This window comes from Euprymna scolopes, chromosome 37 (assembly GCF_053919585.1).
Source record: "Euprymna scolopes isolate OS-2025 chromosome 37, ASM5391958v1, whole genome shotgun sequence".
NCBI classification, from domain to species: domain Eukaryota; kingdom Metazoa; phylum Mollusca; class Cephalopoda; order Sepiida; family Sepiolidae; genus Euprymna; species Euprymna scolopes.
Genome location: NC_136518.1, coordinates 7,146,366 through 7,170,892, shown reverse-complemented (window position 1 = coordinate 7,170,892; position 24,527 = coordinate 7,146,366). Strand labels below are relative to the sequence as shown.

At 37.2% G+C, this 24,527-nt stretch overlaps 1 protein-coding gene across 1 annotated transcript in view; it reads left to right on the top strand.

Moving 5' to 3' along the window:
• Positions 1–982: 982 nt before the first annotated feature.
• LOC145261063 (LHFPL tetraspan subfamily member 2a protein-like) overlaps positions 983–24,527 on the top strand; it is a 70,863-nt gene continuing 47,318 nt past the window's right edge. Inside the window, exon 1 of the mRNA XM_080119225.1 lies at positions 983–1,152. The gene's annotated coding sequence lies outside the window, so the exon portion shown is untranslated. The remainder of the gene's footprint in view (positions 1,153–24,527) is intronic.

Genomic DNA, 24,527 nt, shown 5'->3' with positions numbered 1-24,527 from the left:
TTTCTGCTTTTTTCTCCCTTTCTCTCTATTTTCTTCCTTTTCTATTCTTTCTTTTGTATCCCTTTCTTTCTCCCTTCTTCTTTCTCTTTTTCGCTTTCTCCCTCATTGTTTCTCCATAACCCCTTCATTTTCTTCTTTTTTTGTTTGTTTGTTTTTCCTTCTTTCTCTATCTCCTTTCTTCTTCTTCTTCTTCTTCTTCTTCTTCTTTGCTGTTGTTGTTGTTGCTGTTATTCTTCTTCTTCCCGTCCTCACTCCTCCTTTTTCTCCCTTCACCGACAGGTTTTAATAAGGACCACGGGGGAAAATACCATTTTTTCTTTCTTTTCATCATTTTCAGTCAGTTAGTTCGGATATAGTTCGCCCTTTTTTTTTTTTACAACTCGCACTACTACTACTACTACTACTACTACTACTATAATTATTACTACTACTACTACTACTACTTCATTACTTACTTACCACCAACTATTACTACTACTACTACTACTACTACTACTATAATTACTAACACTCCACCAATCACGACTTGTTCTACCAATACGACTTGGGGCCCGCCTTTTCATCTTTAGTACTCAGCTTTTTACCACTACTACCACTACTACTACTACTACTACTCTATCCACCAGAATTACCACCACTACTACTACTTGTCAATTTAATTGCCGTCCAGTTGCTTTTCGTTTCAATAGAGAACTCAGAAAGTTCTTGGAATGTTATTTGTCGCACCGAAATACAACAGCAAACAACGGAATTAACATCAGCTGGTTTCATTCTTTTGTTGTTATTTGTTTGTTTGTTTGAAAAAAAAATATATATATATATATATCCTGTATTTAATTAATTATTTATTTATTTAATTTTGACCAGATTGTGGTTTTACCCTAGGGAGATATTTTGAAAAAAAAAATATATATATATATATATATATATATATAAATAAAAAAATAAACACACGAAAGAAAAAGAAAAAAAAGAAAAAATAGGGGGCACGTAAACAAGGAAACTAAACCAGGTGCCTCCCCACTTTTGTTTTGCTCCCAGCTGTGTAAAAAAAAAAAAAATAAATAAAAAAGGTGAATTCATAAAAATTTGAAATATAACACAGCAATACATTTCAATTCTTTACAGAGGATGAATAATGGTTGAAGCAAGGTAAGAATCGGCACCCTCTTTTTCTTTTCGTTGTTATTCTTAACACACACGCACACACACACACACACACACACACGCACACACTTATATATATATACTAGAAGATGTATCCGGCGTTGCCCGGTATTAAATTTAACGTTAAACTCCTTTATTTATATGGGGTTTGTATCACAATCAGAGGTCCGAAAAAGTTGTCAAAAACTAAATATATAACAAATAACTGTTACCAAAGGCAGGGTAAGTTACATTTTTTTTTTACCCAACTGAATAAGTTTTTAGTGTTTTTATTTAATGTAATAGGCCACGCTAACATTTATTGGGTGGGTTTCAAGCACCGTTTTGTTTTATTTCTTATTTTGAAATGATTATCGCGTCTTCAAAGACATCGCGGTCATTTTTTCTTGTTCTCTGGCAGTCGAACCGAATAAACATGTTACATTGAATAAAAACACTAAAAACATATCCAGTTAGGTAGAAAAGTAACTTATCTTGCCTTTGATAACATTTATTTGTGATATGTTTGATTGCTTTGTTTTTGTTTTTGTTTTTTTTAGTTATGAAAATATATTTTTGGCAATTAAGCTACAAAGAGATGTCCGCGTTTCATTTCTCTTATGTATTTTTCAATATGGACATCTAAGAGAAAGGACATGCTTAGGAGATCCTAGAACTACAGATTGAAACATCGCATGTCGATGTCGCGGCGTTTGTACATGTCCGTATAAAATTTTTTATATCACTCTTGTTTTAATTTTTTTTATCACTTTTTTTTTGCTGGAGATGGGACATTCTACTGGATGCTAAACATTCTCCCATTAGTTTAGTTACTCCAACCGAGAGATCTTTTTGAGATTCTAACCGTCTCTTTGAGAGCAATTTTTATATATATATATATATATATATATATATATATATATATATATATATATATATATATATATATATATATATGGCGTAATGGAAACATATTAAAGATATTTGTAGCTTCTCTTCCAATTTTCGGATTTTGATCATGTCAAATCACATTTCAATTCCTTATGACGGTTTGATCGTTGCTATTTATTCTGATGAGTTAAGGACATAATAGATATTCACTGAATTAAGTGATTGATTTTGCGCTACGAAAGAGATACTGTCAAGAATTGTATGAGTCAACTGAATTAAAGGAATAAATTATAAGATGGTCAACATCATAAATTTTGGAATATAACTTTTTGTCATTTAGTCTCTCTCTCTCTCTCTCTCTCTCTCTCTCTCTCTCTCTCTCTCTCTCTCTCTCTCTCTCTCTCTCTCTCTGTATATATATGTGTGTGTGTGTGTTATAGGACATTAAAACAAAACTTTGCTTTTTATTTTTTGTTTTTTTTAATAATCAAGCATTCTGTCGGGGTGTGCATGTGTGTGTGCGTGTGCGCGTATATATATATATATATATATATATATATATATATATATATATATATATGTGTGTGTGTGTGTGTGTGTGTGTGTGTGTGTGTGTGACTGATTCACTGCTATATTAAAAATCACGAGTGCTCACTGCTCAACTGCTCAATTACTTGTGCAAGAGCATATATTTTGGGTACATTTTTAAGTGCCCAAGCGTATTATAAACCCCCCAGTTCTCCATGTTAAGAACGGCTTTTGGAATAAACACCCCTCCAACCTCGAAAGCCGTGTTTAACAAGGGGAGGTTGGGAGGATATTCCGAAAGTCGTTCTTAATGAGTTGGTTTGAGGATGTTTATAGTACGCCGGCTGGGGCAGGTCGTAAAAAAATACCATTTTTTTTTTTTTTAAGAGTATCATGATCATCCATCGGTACCTTAGGTTTCAGAGATCATTACATCTGTTGATGAACCGCGATCACATATGGTATCTTTTACCCTGCGAGTTGAGTTTTGCTTGAAACTGAAGGTACCGATAGATGAGCGTCCATTAGATGTGTATGTGCGTAAAATATTTTCCAGCTTTTAAATTGTTTTCTAGCCATACCTATCCGGCGTTTCCTGGGAATTTTGGGTTTGTATAGATTCGAAAAAATTGTCAAAAAACAAACATATAACAAATAAATGCTATCAAAGGCAAGTTAAGTTACCTTTCTACCTAACTGGAGACTTTTTAGTGTTTTTATTTAATGTAACATGTTTATTCAGCTCGAAAAACATAGTTTACCTATGTATTAGAAAATTTAAAATGGCACCCAACTCTCTTTCACACTGTAAGTGTGGGAAAAGGAGTTAAAAATAAAAAATATGCCAAATACTGTTAAAAACCTACCGAATATATGTCAGCCTATGTTACGGTAACATATATTGAGCTAGTTTCTAACAGTATTTTGCCTAGTTTTTTATTTATAACTCCTTTTCCCAAACTTACCGTATCCGGATGCCATTTTAAATTTTCCAATACATCGGTAAACATGTATGTTTTTCGAGCTGAATAAACATGTTACATTAAATAAAAAACACTAGAAAATTATCCAGTTGGGGGAAGGGAAGTAACTTATCTTGCTTTTGATAACATTTATTTGTTATATATTTGTTGGTTGACAACTTTTTCGAATTTATGTGTACAGTAATACAAACCCGGATTATTTTTTAATTTCGTTTTATTTATTTTTTTTTTCATATATTTATTTGAGGGGGGGGGGTTATTGCAGAATTTATTATAGGTTACATCGGCCAAAATGCTAGTACTCTTAATAATTCAAATAATTCGGTTTTAGTAATTTGAAACATTCGGACTACTATTTTCATCTTTGCTATTTTCATAACGTTTCGACCGATATAACCCTTCTTCAGGTGCATCTTTTTGAACTTGGAAACCTTCTGGTCGAACTCGGGAAGCTTTTGTATGGTTTGAATTGCAACAATTGTGCGCAACGTTTCAACCGATATAACTCTCGACCGGCTGGGCGGCTGACGTACACGAGCGAGACCCCTATAGCAAAGTACCCATCGGCTCCGATGACTGTCTGTACGCAGCATCACAGCATCGAGGGAGCTGTTATTATCTCAGATTAATAACCTGAAAAGAAAGGAAAAAAATTTGGCGTGTTTTTTTTTTTTTTTTTTTTTTTTTTTTTTTTTGCTTTTTATTATTATTTTGGGCTGACATACACGAGTGCTACCTCTCTAGTGAAATACGCATCGGCTCTGATGTTGTAACGCAGTTCTACTTAGGGAGCAATTATTATTTTTACAAGGAAAGAATTTTTGCGTGTATGGCCTATTTTTTTATTTATTTATTTTGGCTTGAACTTTGCACTTTATCTTGTTATTATGAATTTTTCTGGGGGGGGGTGTTTGTTTTTGGATGGATTTTTTTTGTTGTTGTTGTTGTTTATTTGTTTTGTTTTTTTGGATGGGCTTTTTGTTTGTTTTTTGTTTTTTTTATGGATTTTTTTTGGGGGGGGTCGGAGATTATAGTTATAGGTAATTATTAACAGGAAAATTGGTGCAAGCCCAAATTAGCACTTGTGGCGATAAACAAAAATAAACAAAAAGCTTTAGTGTGTACCTACCTCCCATGGAATGGCGTCGATCGAAACACACTGGACTAGAATGTTATTTGGTGCTAGTGCACTAATTTATCCGCGCTATTAAATAGTATTTTCAAGTTTTATTAAAGTTTTACGATACCTGTTTTTATTAAATTGTTAGGTGAAAGTACAGAATAGGTACACAACACCCTCCCGTCCCCATGTTAAGAATGGCTTTCTAAATAATCTCATTATTTCAGCATGGCTCAATAAGTGCATCATGACTGCATGAGTACCTTTTATTTTCTTGAATAAAATAAAAACTACTCGACGACGACGACACTACTGTTTTTATTTTAATAATTATTTTTTATCCAAAATTAAAAACTAAAAATTTCAATTTTTCAAAACGTGTTTTTCCCCCAAAGCTTATTGGGATTTTTTTTATTACCATATTTTTCGTGCACAAAAAAACGTTTCAAAATTATCTAATATTTTTGTTCACTTTTCATGTTCTCTATACATGGGACCATTTCATTTCTCTTTCTGATTTCAAAAAATAAAGTTCAAGCCAAAATAACAAATATTCGGCCAATTTCTCTGGTTTTATTTCGGCTTTAGGGACTAATAATGTGTTTTATATAAAAATTAAAAAAAATTTATAAATTTTTGTCTGTCAAATAATTTACGCCGCTGAAATATACATTTGCCAAATATTCATTTTTAAAAAAAAAAAAAAAAAAAAACAATCCGAAGAACCCAAAATAAATAAGCCATAATAAATAAGAAAAAAACTGGACGATCCCTAAGTCGAACTGCGTATAGTAGAGGGGGGTAGCACTCGTGTACGTCCGCCTGATTTTGGCTTGACCTTAGCGCTTTTCGGATTATTTTGTTATTATCGTATTTCGCTATGGGTGCCTCAGCCTCACTCGTGTGCGTTCGCCCCTCGACCTTCTTCGGGTGCATCTTTTCGAACTCGCAAAACTGGTCGGTGCACGGACTGCACGGTGCACCTGAACAATCGGCACTTCCTTACAAATTTTTTTCGTTTTTTTTTGTTTTTTTTTTAATTTTTTTTTTTTTTAACTATTTTTTGCTGATTACTATTATCATTGTCGTTATTATTTACGTGTAATTGCTTAAAAAGGGTACTTTTTCATTTAATGACCAACGCTGAAATAATAACGTTATTATTTAGGGGAGAGGAGAGTGTTTTGCAACTATTTTGTACTTTCACCTAACAATTTAATAATAATAAAAAAGATATCGTAAAACTTGAAAACACTATTTAAAAAAATAGCGCAGTTCGTTACATGCAAAAGCATCGTTTAAAAAGTCGTAATTAAGTATTAAAACTAAAATAATGACGGGGGACAGACCGAAATTTTCTCAAAGTGAAGTCGAAAAAAAAAATAAAATAGATTTAAAAATATATACATAAATAAATAAATAATGTGTAGTTTAGCGGCGTAAATTATTTGACAGACAAAAAAATTATTTAAAAAATTTATTAGACAAAGGCTGAAATAAAACCCGAAAAAATTTAATTTGTATTTTTTCAACATTTTTTTATTGGCCTAAATAAATGTACGACAATCGGGGCCGCCATATTGTTTTTAAAATTTGGCCTTTCTATGGTTTGACAGATTGGCCTTTTTAAGGCCAAATTTTGCCATTTTTACACTTTTTCATTAACTATGTTTTGGTCGCCATAGTTTTTTGTAATGAAAGGACGTAAAAAAAAGGCAAATTCGGCCTTAAAAAGACCAATCTGTCGAACCATAAAAATGCCAAATTTTAAAAACAATATGGCGGCCTCGATTGTCGTACATTTAGTCTAATAAAAAATGTTGAAAAAAATAATAAAAAGAAATTTGGGTTTGTATTACTATACACATAGATTCGAAAAAGTTGTCAAAAAACAAATATATAACAAATAAATGTTATCAAAGGCAAGATAAGTTACTTTTCTACCAAACTGGATATATTTTTCGTGTTTTTATTCAATGTAACATGTTTATTCAGCTCGAAAAGCATACAGTGTTTACCGATGTATTGGAAAATTCAAGATGGCGTCTGACTCCCTCTTTAACACGGTAAGTTTGGGAAAAGGTGTTATAAATAATAAACTAGACAAAATACTGTTAAAAACTCGCTCAATATATGTTACCGTGACATAGCTTGACATATATTCGGCGGGTTTTTAATAGTATTTTTTCTAGTTTTTTATTTATAACACCTTTTCCCAAACTTACCGTGTTAAAGAGGGAGTGAGGCGCCATCTTGAATTTTCCAATACATCGGTAAACACTGCATGTTTTTCGAGCTGAATAAACATGTTACATTGAATAAAAACAAAAAAAAATGTATCCAGTTTGGTAGAAAAGTAACTTATCTTGCCTTTGATAACATTTATTTGTTATATATTTGTTTTTTGACAACTTTTTCGAATCTATGTGTACAGTAATACAAACCCAGAAATTTTTTCGGGTTTTATTTCAGTCTTTGGGTTTAAAAATGAATAGTTGTTTTATATATATATAATTTTTTTTTTTTTTTTTTTTTTGTCTGTCAAATAATTTACGCCGCTAAACTACATATTGTCATGATACTACTAATAATATTAGGGATGGGCTGAAGGAGCCAACGTCAAAACGAGGCTGTAAATCGGTTCTTAAAATGGGGGATCGATTTACTAGAACTGAACCCCCCCCCCTTCCAAACCTTTAAATGTTTTTTTCTTTTTTTTTCTTTTTCTTTTTTTGTAATCTGGCAGCTTAATGCCCAATGGATGATAATCCGCAGAAAAAGTTGAAGAAAGACAAAAAGAAAAAAATTGTAAGCGGGGAGGCGATTGTTAAGGTGCGCCAGCACCACCTGGTCAAACTCGGGAATCTTGCTTTCAAAACATTACATGTGCGTCTTTTCCAACTTGAGAAAAAGGTATAGAACTTTCAACTGGACACTTTTTTTTTATTATTTTATCGACGAGGGTAGATGGTTCTCGTACCGGCAGCCATGACCAAGTAGAAGTGCCATTTTATGTTATTCTTATTTGATACTTGTAGGGCAGGGATAAATATGAAGAATCACTCCACCCTCGAAAATTCCATTTAAAATTCTAGGAAACAAGTAGTTTCCAAGATATGAAGAAATGCACCCACTTTATGGCCACCTTTCTCTCATCTCACCGGTTTGTTTGTCTATCGTAAAAAAAAAAAATGGTGGATTTCTATCAGTATTTTGTTTTATTTTCGAGCAATTATCGAAACTCTGAAGATGACAGCCTCATGTCCACCACTCCACCATTTTGTTGTCGGTCCAATTTAAGTAATCGGCACTACTTGCCTTTCAAACTTAATAAACGCTTTAAAATAAGTTAAAAAGAAAAAAAACAAACTTATCCAAGTAGGTAAAAGAGTAGTTTTCCTTGCCTTTGGTAATATTTATTCGTTATATATTTTCCTTGACCACTTTTACAGTTTGTTGTCTATAGTAAAAAAAAAAAAAAAAAAAAAAAAAAAAAGTAGTTTATTGTTAATCGCCTGAGGCGCCCCTTACCGGGGAATGCTGATAGGGCTGCCCATGAATTTATTTGAAGGTCAGGATGCTCTTCCTTTAGAAGGGGGGGGGTGGCAGCCTTTTAATCCCACTTTTTGACGTTTATGTCATATCCTCCTGCGTGGGAAGAAGATAAATATAGCAGGGGACGATCCCTGTGTAGTGTATCACTCATGTGGAACCGACCCCACCTTTTCATTTCATACTATTCTCTACAGCCAGGTCTTTTTCTTTTCTTTTTTTTTTAAATAAAACCAATCGACTATGGTTAGCTTCTTGGGCATCTGACTAGGAGTAAAGTGTAGTATCTGTTCTTGTACTACACTTCTGTCCTCCGTCAGTGAAAAAAAAAATCTTTTTAGATTGAGACAATTGCTCTCACTTTTAGAGCGGGTTCAAAGAGTCACCAACCTAATAGGTTCCGCACTATAAGCTAGGCTTCAACCTCTGTCCCATCGACGAAACGTTGCATCCCTCTGCCTGTTTTACAAGTATTTTAATGATAGATGCTCCAACGAACTGCAAGCCCTTTGACCCTCCTCCCTCGACGTACATACCTCCTACAAGCAGCAAAATCCCACCTCTTCACAGTAGAAATTCCTAGATGCTAGAAAACCTTCCCTCGAACTACTAGACTTTGGAATTCCTTTCCGGGTTCCTGCTTCCATGACTGTACTGACATGCAGAAGTTCAAGTGTAATGTAAACAGACGTCTTGCTGCTCAACTCCCTACATAGTTTTTCTGAAAATTATGTCTCAGATAGTAACCCTCTCTAAACCAAAGTGGTACTATGCCTTGTTTGGGAGGAAAAAGCAATAAAAAAAAATTTTGTTTCAATCCAAATTGCCTTTTTTATGTGAACTGATCCCCCCTCCCCTCTCCTGCATTAAAAGTTCACCTTGTGTCTAACTTTGCCCTCGTGGGGAGACAAGTAGATAGGAACAGACAGCCATGTATTTATCTTCTTTGAAACCCATATTTAGTTATATGTCCTTTAAAACGCTATATTATTATGACCGTTCAGAAGTGGGTTATCATTTTCTGTTAAAGTTCCTGTTTACTTACCTCCCCACGAGGGCAGAGTTAGACACATGGTCAGTTTTTGATGTGGGGGGAAAAAATCCAGCTTCCCAAAGAGGGGCACTCTGGATAGGAACAAAACAAATTACCTCAACCATGAAGGATTTCTCCTCCACTGACCGAGGACGGAAAAAGTGAAGTGTAGCCTCAAAACAGATACTACACTGTGATCTTGTTTATATAGTTTTATTTGCTTCAAAAGTTACAGTCAAAGTTCAAACAATACAAGCAAAAATTAACAAACAAGAAACTTAGGCATGAAGAAGCCCTGTAAGAAATTTTGGAGAGAGGGGATTGGAGCAGGGTCTTTCTAAAGGGTCTTATAAAACTTTGAAGGATACTCTTGGCTGGCACCATTCACCATAATACCGCATTCACTAGTTAATAAATTCCTCCAACATTTTTTTTTTATAATTATATACATGTGTGCGTGTGTGTATTATTATTCCCAACAAGCATTTAGGTAAAAATGCACTTTCGTATAAATACTTGAATTTATTCAAGAAAGTATCGCTAAAAAAACAAAACAAATTAAAACATGTCATCGTTTTTTGACGTTTAACTATATATATAAAAACATTAATTTTACACCAACCTAATATATACATTTTTTTTTTAATATATCATCTATAATATAAATCTCACCTGTCTGTTTAAATGTAAGTACGCATGTATGTATGTTTGCCTAAAACTTTCGACAGAGGTGACGGATTTTTACGAGATTGGTATCATTTTGAAGCTCGACCCTTTGGACGACAAATATCGAAAAATTGACATAAAAACGTTAATTCCTTCACCCTCAACTAGGCACTTTTCTACAGGGATGGGGTCGCTTTTTTTTGCCGATATTTTCGAAAGTCATCCCCTCTTTCTGATTGACAGCAAAGACGTCACATTTTCCTCCTTCGCGGTACGGTTCGAGTTTGCCTGCCTACTACCAGTTTTTTGCTCTACACACACTTCCAAACACCTGGGTAACGCCGGGCACCCAGGTTAGTACAATGTTAAAAAGTCCAAAAAGAAAAGAGTTCATTGAAAAGTCTTTTAATTTTATTTTGTTTGTGTAAAAAAAGTGTGTTGGGGCGAATGAAGAAGAGGTAAGAAAAAACCCAAAGACGGAAAAGATTGAAACAAATAAATTGGGGTGTGTTAGTATGGCTCCTCCCAACCTTAATCTAGGTATTAGATCGCTCACTATTTTCCGGGAACTGAAAGCAAGCAGATCAACTCGAGAGCAGATTTCCTTCTACTGATCATCCCAGCTGCTCCCTAGGGGGATCTGATGCGGTACCCACCACTAGTGCCCGATAAAGTTTCTTCCTCGGCTGTAAGAGGACACTAGTCCCCGGTACAGCTCTTAGCGCAGCTCAGCATTTGGCAAAGAACTTTGATTCCCCACTTGGTCTACGATGGCCTTCGACCAAAGGGTCTGGTTTAAGGTTGGGAAAAGCGCTTTCAACCGCAAGGACCCATAGAACATCCTCCTCTAACTAACAAGAAAAGCTAACCTCTTGGCATGTCTATGACATCTGAGATCAGGCAGTCCCAGGCCTTCCTCATTTGGACTTGAAGTACAGACCTTCCTGCAAACATAATTGCTTTCTCTTTTCCTTTTCCGGGAATCGAAAGCAAGAAGGACTGTCTCTAGTTGGGATCGGGGTGATTTACTGGAGGATGTTGAGAGAAAAATATTAGGGAGGGAGAATGGGAGTGGAAGGTTATGTTCAAGTGGGGAAAAATCGTGGGGGGGGGCAAACTTGAAGGTTCTCTAGTACCAAAAACAAAACAGCAACGGGATCTCATTTGTACCACCAGCCAAGTGTCTTTAAAAGAGCTAAGCTATTCTAGCAGGATGGGTTCCGAAGAACCCAGGACTGTGTGTACCATGCTTTATGGAGAGAACAAGAATTCAAACCTGGCTCCTCGATGGATGCATAAGCTAGTGTTAATGCACCTACCTCTTATTGAAGTCCACTCAAGGCAACCTCTTCCAATAACATCTGATTTTCATTTTAAGCAAATGTTTAAAATAAACAATGAGATCCCGACATGGAACAGATGTTCCTTTGTAGACCTTTTTGAGGCACGTGATCCATGACACCATTCTCGCTACTGCCAGGATAGCCAGAAAAACCATTCTATTCTCCCAGGAGTGCAGCAGATCAATTTTTTCACTAACATATATTGCGTCAAGGAAAAGCGGGTGCTTGGCATCAATGTGAGCCATCACCTCTTTGACATACTCCATGAGTCCTCGAAGTTGGCTGCAAGAGAAAAGACGTGCTTGACAGTTTCAATTTCATGGTCATTGCAGCATATACTGTTGTCTTTTTCGTAAAGTTTGGCAAGAAGGGGCAGTTCATTCCAGACCAGTCGCTAGGTGAGGGAAAACTCAGAATTATTAATAAAGTCTCGTCCTGGCACCTAATTCCACTGTGAGCAGATGTTCTCCTACTGACCATCCCAGCCGCTCCATAACAGGATCTGATGCATTACCCACCACTAGTGCCGATAAAGTTTCTTTTGTGAGAGGACACTAGTCTCCGGCACAGCTCTAACCCACTTGGTCTACGATGGCCTTCGACCAAAGGGTCGGGTTTAAGGTTGGGAAAAGTGCTTTCAACCCCAGGGACCCATGAAACGTCCTCCTCTAGCGACCGACCTAGGAAAACCAACCTCTCAGCATGTCTATGACATTTGAGATCGGGCAGTCGCAAGCCTCCTTCGCTCGGACTTTGAGTGCCTGCAAATATAATGCTTTCACTTCTCCCATAAAAGCGAGGAGAGGAGCTCTGTGAAGGCTTGGAGGCATTTCGCAGGAAGGGGCAGTACAGACAACCGGTAAAGGATGAGCGAGTAAAATAGCGCACACCTCCACTCGACCCTTCAAAGACAATCTCCTTTGAATCCAAGTTTTTACCAATGATTCGACCTTTGTCTGTACTTCGACCAGTTTTTATTCAGCAGTAAACCTAGTCTAAACCAGACATCAAGAACACAGACCAGGTCATTGGTCCAGCTGAATATGCCTGGTAGTGCTGATTCACCGGTCCAGGTGCATAACCAGAGGCCGATAGACTTGCTACGGTTGAACCCAGCCCCTGTTACTTCTTCGTATCGAACGAACACCTTGATCACTACTTCAATGTCTGTGCAACTCAATATGAACATGGTGGCGTCATTGACGAATGCCGAAACCCTGGCTCGCATACCGCCATGGAGAGCTATTCTGCACAGGCTAGTGTAACCGCCTCGCCCCTTAACTTGTAAAGGAGGTGTTCCAACACCAGGACATATAACAGAAATAACAGCGGGCAACTCTGATGCACCAACCGAGAGATGGTGAAAGACTCTGAAAGCCTACCATTGACCTGAACCGCTGCCGTCGGCTTGTGGTACAGTACGGAGAGCCACTTATGGAAGTCCGGATTAAAACCAGCGGCCTCTAAAACAGATGACAGGGAATGATGACTGACCCTATCGAAAGCCTTCAGCTGATCCCGTTTTTGTGTTAAATTATATTCTTCTATGATCAAATGAAGATTGTCTTGAATCAATCTCTCCTTCACAACATAGCTCTGGTCCGGTTCGATCAAGTCAGTGATGACAACCTGCAACTGAATCACAAAAATCTTTGTTTAGCAGTCAAAGGCCTGTAATCATCTAAATTTTCCTCCCCACCATGCTGTTGACCTTTCTTCACCAATGTGATCACTCCCTTCGTCATCTGGCCGGGAATGGAGTCCTGAGCAAACCAATGGTTGAACACATCCTTCAGAATAGGGACCAACATGGACGACAGTCTCAAGTAGAATTCATAGGGAACACCATCAATGCAGTAATGATCTTATGCTCCATGACCGGACCATCACAGCTAGTCACTCAAGTTGCTGTGAGGAGGGGCGAGTCAGCCAAATAGCTGCCAAACTCCTTGACCCTGAGTCTGGGTAATTGGGGGTGAAGCGCTTCGATAAATGCTCCCAAACGCCCTCACAGATCTCAAGCGTCAGTATAAGGGCATGTTTTTCCAGGTCATTTACTTTCCGAATCTGTCCATCCGAACTGTGACGTAGAGTAGCCTTATGCTCAACAGCGTCAATGTTCACAGCATCATATGAAACCTTCATTAACCTAGCCCTAACTACTTGATCTCCGTACCACTTGCTGACCATGCGGTTGAGGTTGTCCTTAGCCAGTGCAATTTCGGGTTTGTATTACTGTACACATAGATTCGAAAAAGTTGTCAAAAAACAAATATATAACAAATAAATGTTATCAAAGGCAAGATAAATTACTTTTCTACCAAACTGGATATATTTTTCATGTTTTTATTCAATGTAACATGTTTATTCAGCTCGAAAAGCATACAGCGTTTACCGATGTATTCGAAAATTCAAAATGGCGCCCAACTCTCTCTTTAACACGGGATGTTCAGGAAAAGATGTTATAAATAATAAACTAGACAAAATACTGTTAGAAATTCGCTCAATATATGTTATTTTCGAATACATCGGTAAACACTGCATATTTTTTGAGCTGAATAAACATGTTACATTGAATAAAAACACAAAAAATGTATCCAGTTTGGTAGAAAGGTAACTTATCTTGTCTTTGATAACATTTATTTGTTATATATTTGTTTTTTGAACACTTTTTCGAATCTATGTGTACAGTAATACAAACCCGTAATTTTTAGCCACCACCTGGGTCAGCCTATCATCTGCATGCTTCTTTGTCTTCACTCTATCTTGAGCGAGGCATTAGTTGTATTGGACACAGAAGCGTCTAATATTAGCTTGATGTTCTTCCAGCAGTGGTTGGAACTGGAAACCTCTCTGCATCTTCTTAGTTTGCGAGTACCACCTCCCATATTCCATAGTTTCTCCTGCAGATGTACTTGGCAGGGATCTTCTGATCTAGGAGAACCTCAACAATGGTGTCTTTGGTCCTCAGGTCTGATGTGACCAGGGAGATCACTCTCTTCTGGAGATCCTCCAATTGTCCTGGCAGGGGTTTGATGGTTTTCCCCTCGGTATACTCCTTGGAGTTGAAGAGCTCCCTATATACCTTGGGGGGGGCCATGCTGCTCCCTTGTTCTGGTTGGTGTTGGACGGGCCTGGGCGAGGAGTTGCTGGCACTGTCTTACGTTGTTGCTGCTGCTGCTGCTGCTTATGCTGTCCAGGTTTATCCAGGGGATAATTTGGTGCAGGGGCTGGCCATTCTGCTTGAGTTGCTGCAAGTTGGCTGTTCCCTGCTCTCTGGACCTCCCCTTCTTTCTGGGTGGAGACTGCAGAATCCGGGGTGCTACCTCTTACCATCACAGGGTTCCTCATCTTTTCTGCTTCTTGCTCCCTCTTTAGGGGAGTTGCTCTCCTGGGGAGTAGAAGTCATGTCCTTTGCTACTGGGGACGGAGGAACCTGAGATGCCACCGGCTGTGGTCCACCTCCACCATTCACAGACTCCTCTTCCCTTCTTGGTTTAGCTTCCTCTCAAAGTATCTGCTACTGGGGTTGAGGTGCCATCGTGCTGATGCTCTCTCTATTCTCATCGTCTCCAATTCCAAGATCTAAATCGACGTTGAAACAGCATCCCCAGTGGAAGCCGAGTTGTCACAGAAGTGGCGCCAAGAGGGCAAAAGGTGCTGCTTCGCAATTAAGTGGTGAGAATTTAGACCATCTCTACCCTAAGGGTGAAGCAGAGATGATGCCAATCTTTCGTGAAAAACACTCGTCTAGCTGAAATTACTATCAAAAATTTTCCCTGTGCCAAACCAAAATGTAGATTCCATGGACATAGATTTCTCTCTCTCTCTCTCTCTCTCTCTCTCTCTCTCCTTTCCCCCTTCTCTCTCTTTTCTCTTTATTTTTATATCTTTCCCTCTCTTTCTTTCTCTTTATCTTTATCTCCCTCTCCAGAGAGAGAGGAAGAGTACTGAAAATCTGGGGAGCATTCTTATCACTCAGACTCCAGGGAACACCACCGGTTGTTATCAGTGAGTAATCTCTGATTATGACCTGTGTGAGAACTCCTACTGAGTACAAATCTATATATTAATACGATAGCGTGTGTGTTCTTTTGTGTGTGATGTCATGCTTACATCCGGGTCGTTTAATTGTTATGTATTTCCATTTCTTGCCATAAATTATTTTACCAAGAATTCTTCATAAGTTTTGGTTTCGGTTGCGTTTATAGCTGATGGCACTCCAGAAATCTATTTTTTGTATAAATAATTTTATCAAGAATTCTTCATAAATTTTGGTTTCGGTTTCGATTATGGCTGAAGGAACCCATGTTATATATATATATATATATATATATATATATATATATATATATATATATAATTTTTTTTTTTACAAGATTTTATTTCGGTTTCGATTCAAGCTAATGCACCCAAGTATATCGATATATTTTTGTTATTTTTGTAAATCACAACTTTATAATATATAAAAATCGATAGAACATTAACTCTATAATAATATATACGAAATCTGCAAGAATTAAAATATCATATTTAAGCGTACTTTACGACTACGTTATGCCGGGCGTACCTGCTAGCTTAGATAAATACGTTTGCAGTTTTAACAAAAGAGCTACAATAATATAAGAGCGTTTCCATTTACACCGAACATCTATGAATGAGTCCCCTGTGGAATTTCCACAGGTCCCTCTAGTAATAATAGTAATAATAATAATAATAATGATGGCATAAACACACGAGCAGTGTCATTAGTAATGTTAAGTTATAGCAGACGTTCTCATTTCGTTGTTCCTTTCGTCTGTCGATCCCATCAAAATGCCAAACAAATAAAAGAAATACTTTGAACTCACTTTTTTTGACACTGTTATTTTCTGTCTGTGTTTTCTATTTTACATAACAAATTTTCACAGAACTAGTGGAAATTCATTGTCGTCTGCTCTCTTTCTCCGGCTGTTCATACCGTCATGTCTCCACCACTCCACTCTTTGTCTTCCTGCTGCTGCTGCTATATCTGCATGACGTCACCAATCCTGCTACCTCCTACTGCTCCTCTCTATTTCACTGCAGCTACTGCTGTCTACATGACGTTGCCACACATTATGGTACAATGTAAGATACTCTGGACCATTTATAGGTTGGACCAAAGAAGAACTGAAGCATCTTGACCAGTAGACCAGGAAACTTATGACTATGCACAATGCACTATACCCAAAGGATGATACTGACCGACTCTATGTAAAAAGGAAAGACGAAGGAAAAGGGCTTGTTTGTAGAGAAGACTGTGTAACTGACACAAGAGAAGAATTAGAAAAATACATAATGCAAAACACCAAAAAAATAATTACTGCAGCAAAAGACACTGAAACAACAAACAAGACAGAAACAGAAAAAAAGGGGGGATAAGACAAGAAAAGAAAAATGGAAGAGAAACAACTACACGGACGATTCATAAAGATGACATAAAAAATGAGATATACAAAAAGGAAACCAAAACAGAGAAACTGAATCCCTAATAACGGCTGCCAACGAAAAGTCAATGGTAAGTGACTGTTACGATTAATGCAAAATAACTTGCAATGGTTATCAAAAGAAGTACAGGAAATCTGGGGAGATTTGTCGTCACTCAGACTCCAGGGAACACCACAAGTTGTTCTCAAAGAGCAAGCTTTGATGATGGTTTGTGTGACTACTCCTAGTGAGTAAAGAATAATAATAATAATAATAATAATGACTACTGTAAACTCATTAGCCCTTATCCTCGAGTGGCCTCCACGCCTTGATAAGTGTTGACTCCTATGTAAAAGTAAAAATAAAATAATAATAATAATAATAATGATGATGATGATGACAAAGTATGTGCAAATCTGCATTTTTGCAAGTTTGTGCCAAAAGTTTAGAATCCAGGTGACAGACAAGTGGTTCCAACATCACCCAATGGAAAATGAGGACGTTAAGATTCTTTGTGATTTCATGGTTCAGTGTGATCGAGAGATAACTCGCAGGAAACCGGATATTGTAGTTCTGAACAAAAAGACCAATAGATGCAACATTATTGATGTGGCTTGATCACGTGACATTCACTTAGCTGGCAAGAAGAACGGAACAATAAGAAACTGGGGGGGAGAGATTGCTAGATTGTGAACTAAGAAAACTTCCATCTTGGTCAATCATCATGGGTGCGCTATGCTCAATTTCAGACGATCTTGAGAAACAGTTCAACTCATTGGGAATCGAGTACAACATCACCGTACTCCAGAAGTCAGTTCTGCTTGGCACAGCAAACATCCTACGCCAGGTGCTTTCCATCTAATTAACTCTTTGACTATTCTCACTATAGCTTTGGTGTAAAAGCCCGCTCTTGAGTAAAAAAAAAAAAAAAAGGGTGTTAACGATAATAATAATAATAATAATAATAATGATGATGATGATGATAAGTCTCATTCATTTGAGATTCGTTTTCAGGCATGAATCCAAAAATGCTTTCTGCTTGTTTTTAAATAAGTTAGTATCTTATTTATCTTGGCAACGTACCAGGAGACCTCAATGAGTTTGTATGTTAATGAGCTATCGTCATACTGAGATCAAAACCACACACACACACACACACACACACACACACACACACACACACACACACATATATATATATATTTGAAATTGGTATATTTAGGTAGCATTTTTTCATTCAGGCAAACATTATTAAATGCAATGGAGATACTTTGCGTTATGATTCTTTTTTTTTTAAATAAAAATAAATATTTGAATAATACATACATTGGGCATACAACGACAACGTTGTCCCCGCGAATCACCTTACAAAATCTTAGAAAAATTCTCATCGACAACACAAAAATTATAAAATTATACAACGTGAAAATAATCTTAAAAAATTACAAATTCTTGAAACGTCATACAATCGAACTTATCATCCTACTATAAATAATATTGCATTCGAGAAAAGCAGCAATGTGTTAAAATGTCTTGCGTAGCACGTAATGGACGGACTTTGCCAATAGTGGCCACGAACTTGTTGATTTTAATACTCAAATTTTTAATCGACTTGTCATCGACTTTATATATTTTAACTTTCCATCACCTAACGCGATTTAATGTATATTTTACTTTTGATTCGTGGACGAATCGAAAGCGCTCGCGACAGTAACAATTATAGAACCTTCATTAATATTTTCGATTTTGATATAAAAAAGATTATACCGAAAATGGAAAAAATAAAAAAAAAAGAATCCTAAAGCAAAGCATCTCCGTTGACTTTAATAATGTTTGCATATATATATATATATATATATATATATATATATATATATATATATAAGGGAGTAGTCACCAACAATGTGTATTTTTTAACATTATTTTATTATTCCGTGTCTTGGTTTTTCATTCGGAATAATAAAATAATGTTAAAAAATACACATTGTTGGTGACTACTCCCTTATTTAAATATACATCTTTCTTTCGTTGGAATTTATTAACCCATTTTATATATATATATATATATATATATATATATATATATATATATATAGTAAGTTATAAAATATATATGGCGATTAAGCTACACTGAATATTCGGCGTTTCATCCACTCTAGGATTCCTCAGGCTTATGCGCATAAGCCTGAAGAATCCTAGAGTGGATGAAACGCGGAATATTTAGTGTAGCTTAATCGCCATATATTTTATAACTAACTAACTAGCTCTACCTACGTATTGAGCACTTTTGAAGTAAATACTTAAATTTTATGCATAAATTTATACTTTCGTATATTAATTTTATGTGAGTAAATGAAGTTATATATATATATATATATATATATATATATATATATATATATAATATATATATATATGGTGTTGTACAGTGCTGTGGCTTGGATCCCCGATTGCTCACATATCATACAATGTAGATTACAATTTATTTTTGAACAAAGTCACTGCTGAGAGGCATGTGAAGCTTTCTCTCGGGGCACCACGATGGGTCCCCAACTAGAGTAGCCAATCAATCAATTTGATTGAAAACTGGGTGATTTCATTGATTTCGAAGACTATAAAAATATGGGAGTGTGAAACATTCGTTGATCATCATTCAATCCCAGGCAACGTCGGATCACTCTGCTATATTACTGTTTGTTTTTATATATTCGCCTAGTTTGTTAATTAACCAATCAGATTCTTTGTTATCTCAGTCAATAATCGCACGTTTATCAAGCAGAGGTTCACTTGATCTATAATTCACCTCTTTCTTGGTTCGTTTTTGGAGGGTATGTTCAAAAACTGTTTTAATCTGGTTGTGTTTCACTTACGTCTTAGTTTATACTAGCGTATTTATTTGTTTTTGTTATCAGATTTTTTTTTGTTATTATTATTGTTAGAATTATCATATGGCACAATCACGTTGATACACCGGTTCTTACTTCATCATCAAAATTAAGCAATGTTGAGCCTGGCCAGTACCAGGTGCGTAACCATTTGGGAAGGCTAGGCGCGATATGTACCTTCTAGGAAGGTTGGGTGTGGGGCCAGCACCCTGACCCCGAAAAAAGAAGTCCTTTGCTACAAAAGTATCTACAAAGTTGTGGATGGCCTCTGCCCTTCCAGGGGGTTCAAGTCTATGGGAGGGGGGTGGGGGGTGAGCATTATCATTATCCTTATTATTATTGCTGTTATTATTATTGATTTGCTAACTAGCAAACTTCACACAACGGTAATATGTAAAAACAAGCAGCAACATTGATTCCATGCAGAAGAATCCTCACAAGAATGAAACACGGAAAATTCTGTGTAGCTTAATTGCCATATATATTTTCAAAGCTGCCAACCTAGTTGTATTGAGCTCTATTGAAAGAAATACAGAAAATAGATACACGTTATGTAGATACCAAACCACCTCACAGGGACTGTTCTTCGACAGACGAAAAAAATGTCAGTATTTAATTTATGATCTAAATACAATATCATCCAAATTTTAGCTGCATTTTTCTTTTTTACAATATTGTTTTATGGTTTTGCGACCCGTTGGATAAAATTTACCCCGTTATTGCGTGTTTTGGGTCAATCATGGTCATCTTCAAATCTAAAGCAGATAAATTTGTATAAAGTCGTCTATTTTCCACCATAACTGATCCTGTTGTCTCATCATCTACGTAACACTTAACCTTTATCCTAGAGTGGCTTCAGGGTCTTAATAACTGGTGACCCTCGCAAGGCTTAGAAATGTGTTCATAGTGCTGGATACAAAGAAGAAATTCCAAAGTCTAGCAGTTTGAAGGAAGAAACTTGCAGAGCAGAGGGCTATCCGGCATTGGGAGGTCTTAACTGTGAAGGCGTGGGATTTTGTTGCTTTGTCGGCTTAGTCGGAGGTATTTACGTTGATAGGGAACAGATGCTACAAGATCCTCAGAGCACTTTCCATAAAAGTACTCGTAAAACAAGCACAGCGATCGGACAAAATAAAGTAAAAAAAAATTCTACCATCTTGCACAATTTGGTCGAGGGCTCCAGGCCAATAAAACTGAATATTTGATAAAGGATGGAAGACTGCAAGATTCCATTACTGCGGGGGAATGGGGGGGGGAACGAAACAGATATCTTGAAGTATTTGTGGGGAGGGAGCAAGAATCAAGATTGACCGAAGCCTGAAGGCTAAGTTCAGAGCATGCATGAATGCGACATAATCACGTGGACACGCTGGTTTTTGTTGGATCACCGTGAACCGGAAAACAGGAAGCATTTCGGAATTAGATTAGGAAGGGAGGATTCCTGTTAACACATCATCATTAGCATTTTATTTGGTTTCTTTATTTTGTATTACTGTTATTTTTCTTTATTTTTGGCTGTTTTAAGGCTTTCATTCCCCCCCCCATCATCCTCATACATCATACACATCACAACTTCATCATTTCATGCGTCATACACATCACCCGTTTTTTGAATTCATGTAAAAAAGAAAAAAAAAATCCCTAATATATATATATATATATATACGTTAACATAAATATTGTAAATATGTCATTTTCATCTCATCTGGGTAGATTTCAAATAGCTCATGAGTTCATAGAGTGAATGCGGTATTGTGGTGATTGCAACTGGTTTTTAGGGAATAGACCAAGTGGACGACCCCTGACCCCCCCCCCCATTCCCTTCGGGCTTCATGCCCAATCATAAAATTGTAGCATTTTTCGTTATATAACACCTGCCTGGCACTTGTTGTATGCCTAAGAAATGTACACACAATTTTTATGATAAATAAAAGCAACGTTAAGCCTGGTCAGTACCAGAAGGGTGAACCATTTGGGACTACCAGGCGCTGTATGTAGGAAGACATCAACACTTCCCTGCAAGAACTGTAAAAGCCTAATACTGTCATCATCTCTGACAAGGATATACAAACAACTGAGGACTGCATTTGAACGTGATATTTCCATGGAACTTCTTCCTTTGGAGGAAGCCAGTACAACCCGCCTAGGGGGTGCACAACTTTAGTATGATATGGTATGGGTATGCGTGAATGTAGTCTGGCTGAAATGGCGAACAACAATTCCTGTGATGTGAGATGATATAATTAATGGTCAGCGGAAATCTAAGATCGATCGCTCAGTCATCTGATCAGTCACAAGTTATGGTGCTGAATGTTGGCTAACCATAAAGGAGCTGATGAACCGTTGTCATGGAGACAAAGATGCTGCGCTGGATATCAGGCATTACTTTACTCGACCGTATCACAAATGAGAGCATCCATTCAATTCAATTTAATTTATTTAGCATAGGTTAAAACATTACATATTTTGTCGTCATTAAGAAGAGTGCGGAGAGAGAGAAGGAAGGAAAGCGAACAAAGAGGGAGGGAAGGGCACTGCGAATTTAGATGATCGGAAATACAGAACCGGGCACATAATTATATTTAAACTAACCAAGAAAATTCCACAGTTGTATTTTCTATCTGTTATAAAAATTGAATTCTTAAAAGAAGGATTCAATTCAATTCATTCGGCATAGATTAAAACATCTCATGTTTTGTCGCCGTTAAGAGAGAGAGAGAGAGAGAGAGAGAGAAAAGAAGGAAGGAGCAGGAGCGGTATTACGAATTTAGACGGTCGGAAATACAGTTGACTAGAACTGATTCTTTGTTGGTGCGAGGAGGACAACCTCAAGCTGCAGTCTTTTCCAGAGAGAAAAGGAAAGCGAACCAAGAGAGAGGAAGGGGCACTGCGAATTTAGACGGTCGAAAATACAGTTGACGAGCACTTGTCCAACTTCGTCTTAAACTGATCGGTTGTTGGTGCGCTGACAACCACAAGCTGCAATCTATTCCAGGGAGCCGAGATGCGAATGGAAAATGCGACTTTTCGGTGGTTTAGCTGAAATCTCTGATGAAACAGCTTCAGGTCGTGCCCTTTCAGTCCACGTTTAGGTGTCAAGGTGAAGAGAAGATTCTGAGAGGGGGGGAGGGTCGTAATGGCCATGAAGGAGGTTATAGGCCAAAATTAGGTCGCTCTTTAGTTTTCGGCAGTTCAACAAAACAGGTTCAACCGCCGCAGATGGAAGGTCATGAAAACTTTGCACCGACCGGGTCGCCAGCCTCTACACTCGCTTCAGATGCTGAATGACACGAACCAGATGATGTTTCCTTTAATAATTACAAGAAACCTTCTCAACCACTGATTGTCATGGCTAATGATACACGACCAAAAAATAAAGTGTTTTTTATTCGCCCTAAAAGAGCCCCTGGGGCACACCCAAGAGTTATCGCGAAGTACAGACAAACAAAATTCTATAGAAATCAGTCAGTTACAACTTTTCAGAAAGGTTTATAAAAATCCAAGGCATTAATTTTTTTTTTTAATAAGCACAAAAGTGTCAATTTTAGCCATTTTAACCTAAAAGACACCCCCGGAGGCGGGGAGGGGCAACGGGAGTTTTCCCGGAAAATCCGTTCTGTTACTTTTTTACTCATATCATGTTTAATGCTTCTGCAAAATTTCAAAAAATTCCAAGGCGCAGTTATTGAGAAAAGTGCAGACAGACGAACAGACAAGGGTGAATTTACAGGTCCACTCTCCTCTTGTTTAGGCTTAACATTCACAGACAACATGAATTGGAACAAATACATTGAGGAAATTGCCAAGGCTGCTGCAAGGAAGGTGGGATCTCTCTACTATCTTAGGTTACTCGCACCTGGGAGTATTCTATATCTCTACAAAGCCACTATTTGCCCATGCAAGGAGTATTGTTGTCACATTTGGGATGATGCATCTGCCACTAATCTCTTGCTCCTAGACAAGGATCAAAATTTAAAAAAAAAAAGTGTTTCCCACCACCTGCTAGGTCCTGCACTGTCGGCCAAACTCCAACCTCTGTGGTCCTGGATATGACCTTAAACTATCACCAATGGTGAGACCCCAGCTTGTGGGCTTTGGGGAGTGTGGAGCTAGCCTTTAAATTGCCATTGCTCCCAGGTCCACTCTAACCCGGAGTGGTAGTACCTGTTAGGGACCCAACTATGGGTTAAATATGTTATATTGTTATTTATAAAATGGGCGTTTGTTGTATATTGGTTGAAATTGGAATGGAGATGATATATTAAAACGTGTCTATTTATATTTAAAAAAGCTTGCGTGTTTGATTATCTTATCGTTGTGTGTGTGATCGTCTAGTGGTTTTTCTATTACATATGTTTATATGCTGTTAAGTGTGAATATGTGTGTGACATGTCACATCTTCTGCCATTTTGTTGGTCCATCTGGAAATTCTCGTCTGGGAGGGAGACTTGATACCTGTTTTTGAGGACGAAGATTTATTTCACACCAAGACAAGAAATTGGTTTTATAGTTTTTTTATTCACCTTCCAGTTTGTTCGCAGAAGGTTGGAAAGTGAATTTGGCCTGTGTTTTCTTCTTCTAGGTCTTATTTCTACCACGTCAGCGTTCGTTTCCCACCCCCAGCGAAGGGGAGGAGACAACGGCGAAGCCGTCCGCTCTTGTCCAAGTCACAACCAAATCTCCTTGATTCAGCTAACCTGATCACATGACTCACACGCAATCCAATCAGCTGATCTTAACTTCCGGCCAACGTGTTTACACTATAACTCACACATTTCTCTCTCTCTCTCTCTCTCTCTCTCTCTCTCTCTCTCTCTCTCTCTCTCTCTCTCTCTCCATTCTTTAACAAATAGAAACTGACTTTAAAAAAAACAAATATATTCTATTAAAAAATTGTTCTTCAAAATCACTGGATTCAGCATTAAATAACCT